At 43.6% G+C, this 11,135-nt stretch overlaps 1 long non-coding RNA gene across 1 annotated transcript; it reads right to left on the minus strand.

Annotated features, from left to right (window-relative positions):
* Window positions 1-2,763: 2,763 nt before the first annotated feature.
* Window positions 2,764-5,730, minus strand: LOC125235326. Its single transcript, XR_007178072.1, has 4 exons — window positions 4,986-5,730; window positions 4,408-4,537; window positions 3,293-3,430; window positions 2,764-2,833 (listed from the first exon to the last, which is right to left on the minus strand). It is a non-coding gene; the product is annotated as an uncharacterized LOC125235326 (long non-coding RNA).
* Between the last annotated feature and the right edge of the window lie 5,405 nt (window positions 5,731-11,135).

The following is an 11,135-nucleotide window of genomic DNA, read 5'->3' on the forward strand; positions in this document are numbered from 1 at the left end:
TTTGACTCAAGAGGATGTATATAATACTCATACCAAACACCATGTCTGTACTCCAATATATATACCTCTCCATACAAGCATGCCCCATAGAGAATGGACAAAACAGTACAAACTGACGTCTCTTGAGTTGGGTCTCAGCAGCGTGTTGAAGGAGTATCTCACCACGTGTAGCCTACGCCGTCATCAAGATAAATGCTCGCTATTCTATTAAGGTAGTTCAAGTTTATGCTCCCGCCTCCACGAGATCCCACGATAGAGCCGCGGTCGAAACCTTCTACGACGACGTCGACAAAGCGCTGGGCGAAGACGTAAAAGCACAATTTAACATCGTAATGGGGGACTTCAACGCGAAGCTTGGTTCTTCCAAGAGCGACGATGAAACCTATATCGGGCCTTTCGGAATTGGTAGTAGGAATGATAGAGGGCAGATGCTAGTTAACTACTTGGAGTCGAGAAAATTCTTTGCTATGAATACTTTCTATTGCAAGAAATTGCAAAGAAAGTGGACATGGGCGAGTCCAGACGGCGAAACAAAGAATGAAATTGACCTTATATGTGCAGATAAGAAACGCGTAGTTACAGACGTGACAGTCCTCAAAAAACTTAAAATGAGTGACCATCGCCTAGTGCGTAGTACGATTTGCATCAACACCAAGCTAGAAAGGAGAAAACTGGTATCTAAACCATTGGCTAACCTACAAATCCCTACAGGAGTCCATGAAGAGTTTGAGAGAAAGCTCAGCTTAACTCTCGCACGTTCAGATGTTGACTACTTCGAAAAGAGCCTAGACTATAAGTACAGTACATTTATTTCAAGTGTTACTAGTAGCGCCAAGGAGATATTTGGTCGGTTGGCTAAAGATAAGGACAAACTCTCATCTGATACGCATTTGCTTCTGAAACAGCGAGAACGTATATCTTCGAAGGAGTACAACTCCCAGGAGCACCGGAAGCTAAACAGGCAAATATCCAAGGCAGTAAGAAGGGATATTAGGAGAAGAAACACAGAAAGAATCCAACGCTTGATAGAAAAGTATCGGGGCCCAAAGGTATTTCAAAGAGCTACGGCTTGTGGTACTAGCCAGCTTATCAAACTGGAAGACGAAGGCGGCCATGTAGTAACGGACACTCCAGGGCTATTAAATGTGGTAGCCAAATTCTATGGGGAACTATATGAGTCACAAAATACACAAAACTCACAGCATGGTGCAGAGTGTTCACGTGCAACTCTGACAAAACATTTCACCGAAGACATTCCAGATATCAGCACCTATGAAGTGAAGCAGGCTATGAGACAACTTAAGCAATACAAAGCTCCGGGAGAAGATGGCATTACCACGGAACTGCTTAAAGCAGGTGGACGCCCGATACTAAAAGAACTGCGATGGATCTTTAACGAAGCCCTGTTCACCGGTGAAATACCAGAAAAGTGGCAGAACAGCATGGTCACATTATTTCACAAGAAAGGCGCCAAGACCAGTCTTAAAAATTACCGCCCTATTGCCCTCCTAAGCCAAGTGTACAAAGTATTCTCAAGAATTATAACATCGAGAATATCGCGAAGATTAGACGAATACCAGCCTAAGGAACAAGCAGGTTTCAGGAGCGGCTATAGTACAGTAGATCATATCTTCACCGTGAGGCAAGTGATACAAAAATCACTTGAGTACAAACTACCACTATACCTTGCCTTCGTGGATTATGAGAAGGCGTTCGATACGGTGGAACATTGGGCAGTCTTCGATTCCTTAAAGCGATGCCGAATAGACTATAGGTACATCCAGCTGTTGAAGAACCTTTACCACTCAGCTACAATGACAGTACAAATTCAAGCCTCCAAAACATCAATACCACTTCGAAGAGGGGTGCGCCAAGGTGACGTTATATCTCCAAAGCTTTTCACAAATGCTCTAGAAGATGTATTTAAACACTGTAGCTGGGACGGCATGGGCATAAGAATAGATGGAACGTATTTAAACCACCTACGTTTTGCTGACGACATCGTTCTACTCGCAGAGACACCTGAAGATCTCGAACAAATGCTCAATGATCTAAGCCAGGCATCGATGCAAGTTGGTCTAAAAATGAATATGGAGAAAACGAAGTGGATGAGCACTGCTAAAAACGCAACCATAACATTAGAAGGCAAAACGATGGAGAGAGTAAGCGAGTACATATATTTGGGCCAAAAAATAACGCTTGAAGGTGACCCCCTGGATGCTGAAATTAGTAGGCGCATTCAATTGGGATGGGGCGCATTTGGCAAGCTGGGTGATGTTTTCAAGTCCAAAATTCCACAGTCACTGAAAACCAGAGTCTACAACCAATGTGTCCTCCCAGTAATGACCTATGCGTGCGAGACATGGACGCTAACCGCTGGACGAATTCGCCAATTAAGAGTGGCCCAAAGAGCTATGGAGCGCGCGATGCTCGGGATTTCATTGCGAGACAGAATCCGAAATGAGGAGATTCGCCAACGCACGAAAGTTACCGACATCGCGAAGAGGATTGCGCAACTAAAGTGGGAATGGGCCGGTCATATTTGTCGAAGAGTTGACGACCGATGGGGCCGGATAGTATTGCTGTGGAGACCTAGACTGGGAAGCCGAGGTGAAGGGAAACCACGAGCCAGATGGTCGGACGATATCAGAAAGACGGCAGGGCCGACCTGGCACAGAACCGCCGCTTATAGAACAGAATGGAAATCCATGAAAGAGGCATATGTTCAGCAGTGGACGCAAATATGCTGAGAAGAAGAAGAAGAGCGTGTTGAAACCATTACATGTCTCGAAACTTTCCTCCGTTACATTTGGAAATGTCTGCCTTACAGCACCTGTAAAATTTATAAAATGTTAGGAAACCTTTAGATATATTATTTTAAATCAATTTGGACTAAACGCATATGAATAAGTCTTTTGCAAAAACGTCTTTTTTGGCACAAGCTTTTTTTTATTGCCGACTGTACCTTTCTTTCAACAGTTGTCTACTGCTCTCCGAGATGTTTCTAAAAAGTAAAAACCCCTTTTACTCAATGGGGATACGACGTTTCATAACAAAGTTCCTATGACCACCTTTCTGCTCCATCATCAGATCAGCTCCATGATACCATAATATTGCATTGTCACATGATTTACATATGCATGCAAAATTTCAGCTCAATCGGAAACCGGGAAGTGGGTCAAATTTAGCTTCTACGTTTTGACCCAAACTAATACACTAACAAGGCAAGTTGAATAAAAGCTTGTAATAAAAGATGGACATTGCCCTTTATGAAGGGTTCATAAGTACTTACGTTTTAGAACATTCGTCAGTATTAGGGTAGATGATGAAATTGTTTTTTCCCTGTCCAGAAGTCATCCCACAAGATTGGTTCCAAACAGCAATTGATGCAGTCCCGTTCCTTGCCTCCTTCTGTTTGCCTTAGCATATCCTAAAAAGAGAAAAGAGAGTCAGTGTTATTCAATCCATAATTACTTCAGCAGAAACGGGCGATTTACTACAGCAGGGGTCAATTCTCCATACAAAAGCTCTCGACTATTTCCTCCCTGGTTTTTTCAACACAGATTATTATATTTATTATCGTTTATATATGTGTCGGACTGTCGTAGGATAGTCAAAATGGGTCAACAATTAGCCAAAAAAACCAAACGGTACGACACAGATTATTTCATTATCATTCAAATCCTCAAATTTCATCCTGATTGATTAAGTTTTAGAGGAGGAAACAGTTGAGAGTGGAACCTCAATTTTTATACTATAAATCTAGTTAATAACTAGGGATGTACCGACTAGTCGCCGACTAGTCGGGAAAGCCGACTATCCGGCCACATTTGTAGTCGGCGAGTAGTCGGCGACTAGTCGGCAAAAAGGGCCGATTAGTCGGCACTTCATTAGTGATAGAAAAACAGTACAAAATTAAATTATCAGCTGAAAATTATGGTTGTATTATGTAGCTATTAGTAATTCCTTTTTTCTCAATACAACAAATATCTGTTATCACCACAGAAATAAATTTCCTATCTAGGATTATCGACTTCATAGGCAGGATCACTACCCACTAAGCCAAACCAGTTGTTAAAAATGGAAAATGTATATAAATATTGTCATGAACCTTTGCACATCTGTAAAAAATCATGAAAAGCGCGAAGGAAGGACCAAAAATGACATTCAAAATGTGAATTTATCGAAAATTATGTTCTGGCCGACTAGCCGACTAGTCGGCCGACTAATCGGCCACCCAAGCGCCGACTAGTCGGTAGTCGGCCTAGTCGGCCAAATCAATAGTCGGTACATCCCTATTAATAACACAAACTAGTAAGAGATTTTTGCTATACCCTTTTCAGGGTCCAAATATGTACATATTGTAAAAATTATATGGTATGCAAATAAAGAACAATAGTATATTACCTAAGATTCTCTAATTGAAAGGGGGAGCTCCTTTCCATTTTCGCTCCTGTTGCCCTTCAATGCAGCCCGTGGAGCAGCTGTGACATACTCCATGTTATTATGAGCAAAAGTAACAAACTCATACCTAAAGCTGAAAACATAAAATTAGTTGAATAAATCAGCATCATTAATATATTTACACAAGTAGAAGTAGTTAGTTTCAATTAGATTTGAATGGTTTTCTCCTCATACCATAAAATTTATTCTATATCTAATCTATCTCATATAATCTAATTAACAGGATAACGTTAGATTCTTCACTCCTACGGTTGCGCCTAGATCAGCATACCTAGGGCATTTTATTTCTTAAATAACTAAAAACTAAACCAAACAAACAAACTCGACCTAAATCAATAAATAACCAGAACTGGCAGGCAAGCATGGTCGTGCGATAAATGATAAAACATTAGGCCATCCCATGCTTGCCTGCCTGGCGCTAAGAATAAAACACATGGACGCCTAACGCAAAGTGCAGTTAACTCGATAGAACTCATTTCATTCAAAGAATCCATACAAAACTTAAGAAACAAAATACTTACTATATGATCCTGGTCTGCATTCCGTGGGTTTCCACTCCGTTCTATATGTGGCGGTTCTGTGCCAGTGCCAGGTGGGCCCTGCCGTTTTTTGATGTCATCCGACCATCTGCTCGTGGTTTCCCGCCACCTCGGCCACCCAGGCTAGGTCTCCACAGCAATACTAGGCGACCCCATTGATCGTCATCTCTGCGAAAAATATAGCCGGTCCATTCCCACTTGAGTTAATCCTTTTTGCAATGTCGGTAACTTTATTGCGTTGGCGAATATCCTCATTTCGAATTCTGTCTCGCAATGAAATTCCTGGCATCGCGCCCTGATAGCTCTTTGCGCCAGTCTGAATTGACGAATTCTTCCAACAGTCAGCGTCCATGTCTCCACGTGTCCACTAAAGTAACACAATTTGTAAAATACCAAAAATTACTTAAAAAACGGCACGGTGGACGTCGGCAAAAACTAATTACAAAATTTACAAGTCAACAATCAAAAAGGTAAGAAAGATGGCGGACTGGTGGCGCACTCGCAGCTCGCTTGTCGTGGCGTCACAAGGGGCGTCAGGGTTACCAACTTAAATGTTTTACCGCTACTTTTTCGTTTTCGCTACAATCCTTACAAAATTTTATAAAAGCAATACTTTGAGAACGAGGTATTTATTTCATTTATTTGTGTGGTATTTAATATGTATTTAATACGAAATTGTCTATTTTGATTTGATTTCCTAGTAATTAGTCTCATTTATTAGTAAGTATATTTAAAGAAGTACGTTACGTAAAATATGCATGTGTGGGGTCGGAATTTACCTCTTGTATATAATTTGTATTTTTATAATAACCTTTTGTAAATTTCCGTAGGTAAGTAATTCGGCAAACAAATAATGTATCAAAATTTCAGTATACATTTAAATTTTATTACTCGCGGACAGACCGACCTTTTTATTATATAGATAGCCGCCCGCAGGCGCAGTCGGTTCTTATGGTATCTAGGATACCGTTGTTGACTTTTTTCCATGTCAAACAGATAGATACATTTAATTTTCTTCTCGATGTTTATAATCTCATTTCTCCTTCTATAAATATTGATGTGAAGTAAATAATAAACCGCGCTACATTCAAGTTATCCAGTGCATATTATTTACCCTACCGCATCTACACTGGTGACCCCGACGTGATAACGAGAACGGTGAATTCGAGACGCCACCGACGAGCAGCAAAGCAATGAAAGGTACTCCTGATATATCTACGGAAATATATCGCATTGGCGTAAAAGTTCCCATATTTTGGCCGGAGAAACCTGCGGTATGGTTCGCTCAAATGGAATCTCAGTTTAGCGTTGCCAATATTACAGCCGACGCAACCAAATATAATCACATCGTCGCGCAGCTTGATTCGCAATACGCCGCCGAGGTGGAAGATATTATTGTTTCACCACCAGCTACCGACAAATACAAGAAGATTAAAGAGGAGCTAATCAAACGACTCTCGGTGTCCCGGCAAAAGAAGGTAAAGCAGCTACTTAGCCAGGAAGAGTTGGGCGATAGAAAACCTTCCCAATTTCTCCGTCACCTACGTCATTTGGCTGGCCCGAATATACCTGACGAGTTCCTTATATCTATCTGGACGTCGCGCTTGCCTAACAACTTGCAATTTGTGATCGCATCGAAGCCCAATGATCCTATTGAAGAGCTCGCCGAGTTGGCTGACCGTGTCCACGACATAGCAACTCCTCAAGTAGCAGCAGCGTCTGCGCCTGATTCACAAATGGCTAGCCTCATGCGTCAAGTGAGTGAGTTGACTAATGACATGAAAACGCTGAAAAGTCAGTTTAATAGTGACAGGCCGTCGCGATCAAGATCGCGCGCCTCCAGCAGGAAGCCTCGCAACCGCTCCAGCTCTCAGAGGTCGCAGTCAAGTTACCGCAAGTTTCCCGAGTGCTGGTACCATAAGAAGTTCGGCGAGAAGGCTACAAGGTGCGTGAAGCCGTGCGACTATCAAGCGGGAAACGAAAGGGGCACTCGATAATGGCGACCGCCGTTTGCCCTCGTCCCGGTCGCATATTTGTTACGGACCAATCAACGAAGATACAGTTTCTCGTGGATACTGGTAGCGACGTCTGTGTCTTCCCGAGGTCCGAACTTAAATATCGGCGACAACCAACCAACTACGAGTTAGCCGCAGCGAACGGCTCACCAATAATTACTTACGGCTATATTCACTTAGTCTTGAACCTAGGCTTGCGCCGCGACTTTGCTTGGCAATTTATTGTTGCGGACGTGACTAAGCCTATAATCGGCGTAGACTTCCTGTCACATTATGACCTTCTGCCTGACTGCAGGAACAAACAGCTGATCGACAGGATGACTAGCTTGTGCGCCGTGGCTTTGCCTGGATGTTCGACGGACGAAATTTCATCAGTGAAAGTGGTGTCGGGTGAGTCAGATTATCATCATATACTACTTGAATACCCCGACATTACTCGACCACTTGGCTTTCATCGCGTGCCAAAGCACAACGTCCTCCACTTTATAAGGACTACTCCAGGGCCTCCTGTGTCTTGCTCTCCTCGACGGTTGGCCCCGGACAAACTGAAGATCGCCAAGGAAGAGTTCTCTACAATGCTACAAAGTGGAATAGCCAGACCTTCAGAGTCACCTTGGTCTTCTCCGCTGCACCTGGTTCCCAAGAAGAACAACGGCTGGAGACCCTGCGGTGACTACCGGATGCTCAATGCCAGGACTATTCCAGATAAATATCCTATTCGGCATATACATGACTTTGCCCACAGCATTTCTGGTTGTCAGGTCTTTTCTACCATTGACCTTGAGAAAGCGTACCACCAGATTCCCGTGAACCCAGAAGACATCCAGAAGACTGCCATAACTACACCGTTTGGCCTTTTTGAGTTCCCCTATATGACGTTTGGACTCAGGAACGCTGGCCAGACGTTCCAGCGGTTCGTGGATGAGATGGTAAGGGGGACTAGATTTTTGCTATGCCTATTTAGATGACTTTCTGGTATACTCTAAAGACGAAGAAACTCACAAAGAGCACCTGCGCCAGCTGTTTGCCAAGTTCCAGCAGTACGGCATGGTGGTTAACATCTCCAAATGTGTCTTCGGTGCGCCAGAGGTAACGTTTCTAGGCTACAGCATTTCAGCTGGAGGTACCAAGCCCCTCCCATCCAAGGTCGATGCCATCAAAGAATTCCCTGTTCCAAAGAATGTGAGGGAGTTGCGCAGATTCTTAGGGATGGTTAACTTCTACCGCAGATTTATCCCTGGAGCAGCAGCAACTCAGGCTCCACTTCACGCGTTTTTAACCGGATCTGCAAAACCTTCTCATCCCGTCAACTTTAGCGCTGAAGAACAGGAGGCTTTCGAGCGTTGTAAGGACAGCTTATGTCAGGCTGCGTTGCTAGCGCATCCGAATAGTCAGGCTAGGCTGGCCGTTGTCACAGACGCTTCTGATACTGCCATGGGCGCTGCACTTCAGCAGTATATCGACGGAGAATGGCAGCCCCTGGCGTTCTTCTCCAGAAAATTGAGTCCCGCGCAACGTAAGTACTCACCGTACGATCGTGAGCTTCTGGCCATATACGAAGCACTAAAATACTTCAGGCATATGGTTGAGGCCAGAGACTTCACAATCTACACGGATCACAAGCCCATCTGCTTCGCGTACAACTCGCGCAAAGATAACTGCTCGCCCAGACAGTTCCGGCATTTGGACTTCATAGCGCAATTCACAACTGACATAAGACACATTTCTGGTAAGGACAACGTGGTGGCAGACACTCTGTCGCGCGTTGAGGAAGTCGCACAGCCGATCGATTTAGAAAGACTAGCGCAATCTCAGGCGACAGATCCAGAACTGCAAGAGCTTTTACAGAGTGATACTTCACTGCACCTGAAGAAGTTCAAATTGCCAGGTATACAGAGCGAGCTGTACTGCGACGAAAGTGACCAGACACTTAGGCCTTATGTCACAAAGGAGTTCCGAAGACAAGTGTTCCAGAGCTTGCACTCCTTTAGTCACCCTGGTGCCAATGCCTCCATTAAGCTCGTCACGGACCGGTACGTTTGGCCAGGCATCAACAAAGATTGCCGCGAATGGGCACGTACCTGCTTGTCATGTCAAAGAGCCAAGGTCACTCGCCACGTCTCTGCGCCACTTGGGACATTCAGACTTCCGAGAGCGAGGTTCATGCATGTACATATAGATCTCATTGGCCCCTTGCCAGTGTCTCAAGGTTTCAAATACTGCCTCACAGCCGTCGATCGGTATACACGTTGGCCTGAGGTGGTACCGCTACAAGAGATAACAGCAGAGGCCGTAGCCAGAGGACTTCTACACGGCTGGATATCACGGTTTGGCTGTCCTAACGACATCGTAACTGATCGAGGCAGACAGTTCGAGAGTTGCCTGTTCAAGCACCTGTCAGAGTTGGCCGGCTTCCAGCATCGTCGCACAACAGCCTATCATCCTGCGTGCAACGGCATCGTGGAGCGTTTTCATCGCCAGCTGAAAGCTGCCATTACCTGTCACGCTACTAGCAACTGGGTAGACACATTACCTTTGGTCCTGCTCGGTATACGTAGTGCGTTCAAACAGGATCTCAACGCTTCGACTGCTGAGCTCGTATACGGAGAGCCGTTGAGGTTGCCCGGAGAGCTGTTACACGCCAAGACGCCTGACGACACCATTGACGTGACTGATTATGTCGCACGCCTACGTAAGTTTGCCCATGATCTCACTCCAGTGCCGGCGTCACGCCACACCAGCAATAGACGAGTCTTCATCTACAAGGATCTCAAATCTACTAGTCACGTGCTGCTCAGAGACGACGCGAGTCATCCACCACTGCAGCCCGCGTATACAGGTCCGTTCGAAGTGCTCGAAAGAGGTGATAAAGTGTTTAAGTTACGTGTGCATGGCAAAAGTGTTACAGTGTCTGTGGATCGTATAAAACCAGCATATATGTTGGCTGATCTGCCAAATGTTCCTGTCCCATCCATTCAGCCTACTCCAGAGACCCAAACTACGATCAAAAAGACCAGATCAGGACGCACGGTACGTGTTCCTCGATTTTTATTGACTTAATTATTTTTCAATCGCCCTTGACGGTCTCTGGAGGGGGGTGATGTGGGGTCGGAATTTACCTCTTGTATATAATTTGTATTTTTATAATAACCTTTTGTAAATTTCCGTAGGTAAGTAATTCGGCAAACAAATAATGTATCAAAATTTCAGTATACATTTAAATTTTATTACTCGCGGACAGACCGACCTTTTTATTATATAGATAGCCGCCCGCAGGCGCAGTCGGTTCTTATGGTATCTAGGATACCGTTGTTGACTTTTTTCCATGTCAAACAGATAGATACATTTAATTTTCTTCTCGATGTTTATAATCTCATTTCTCCTTCTATAAATATTGATGTGAAGTAAATAATAAACCGCGCTACATTCAAGTTATCCAGTGCATATTATTTACCCTACCGCATCTACACATGCAATGCAATTAAGAAATAACTGACAAATAGTTTTGATACTTATAATTTTTCCATATTTATTCTTTATTCAATTTTTTTTAACACGGAGTTTGTACTAACGGTATCTCGAATAAAAGATAACATATTAAATGATAATGAAAGTTGGAATGCACTGCACTGCACATATTATGTGCTGAGCTGTGCAACAATAATAATTATATCAAATTCAAGCACATCTTATAAGACTGGGGCGCTTGGTATGAGCAACTGATGGGAAGGCTATACGAGTACATTACGTTTAGTTAGAAATTGAAACTTTCTGCCCGTACATGGAATATAATACAATCTTATACTTTTAAACGAACAATTCTTGTATATTTATTTATATATTTATTTATACTGACGATCTCGGAAACCGCTCTAAAGATTTCGCTGAAATTTGTTATGTGGGGGTTTTTGGGGGTGAAAAATCGGTCTAACTTATCCTTAGGTCCGGAAAACGCGAATTTTCGAGTTTTCATGCGTTTTCTTCGCGCGCCATCTCATGTGCAGTAGTTGTACTGTTAAGACAGAATTCTTTCGGTCGATGTAAGTACTATTTATTGCAAACACTAGATGGCGACACAGGTCAAGGCTAAAATGAATAGAAAAATACACTATTTGAG

Source organism: Leguminivora glycinivorella, chromosome 1 (assembly GCF_023078275.1).
Source record: "Leguminivora glycinivorella isolate SPB_JAAS2020 chromosome 1, LegGlyc_1.1, whole genome shotgun sequence".
NCBI lineage: Eukaryota > Metazoa > Arthropoda > Insecta > Lepidoptera > Tortricidae > Leguminivora > Leguminivora glycinivorella.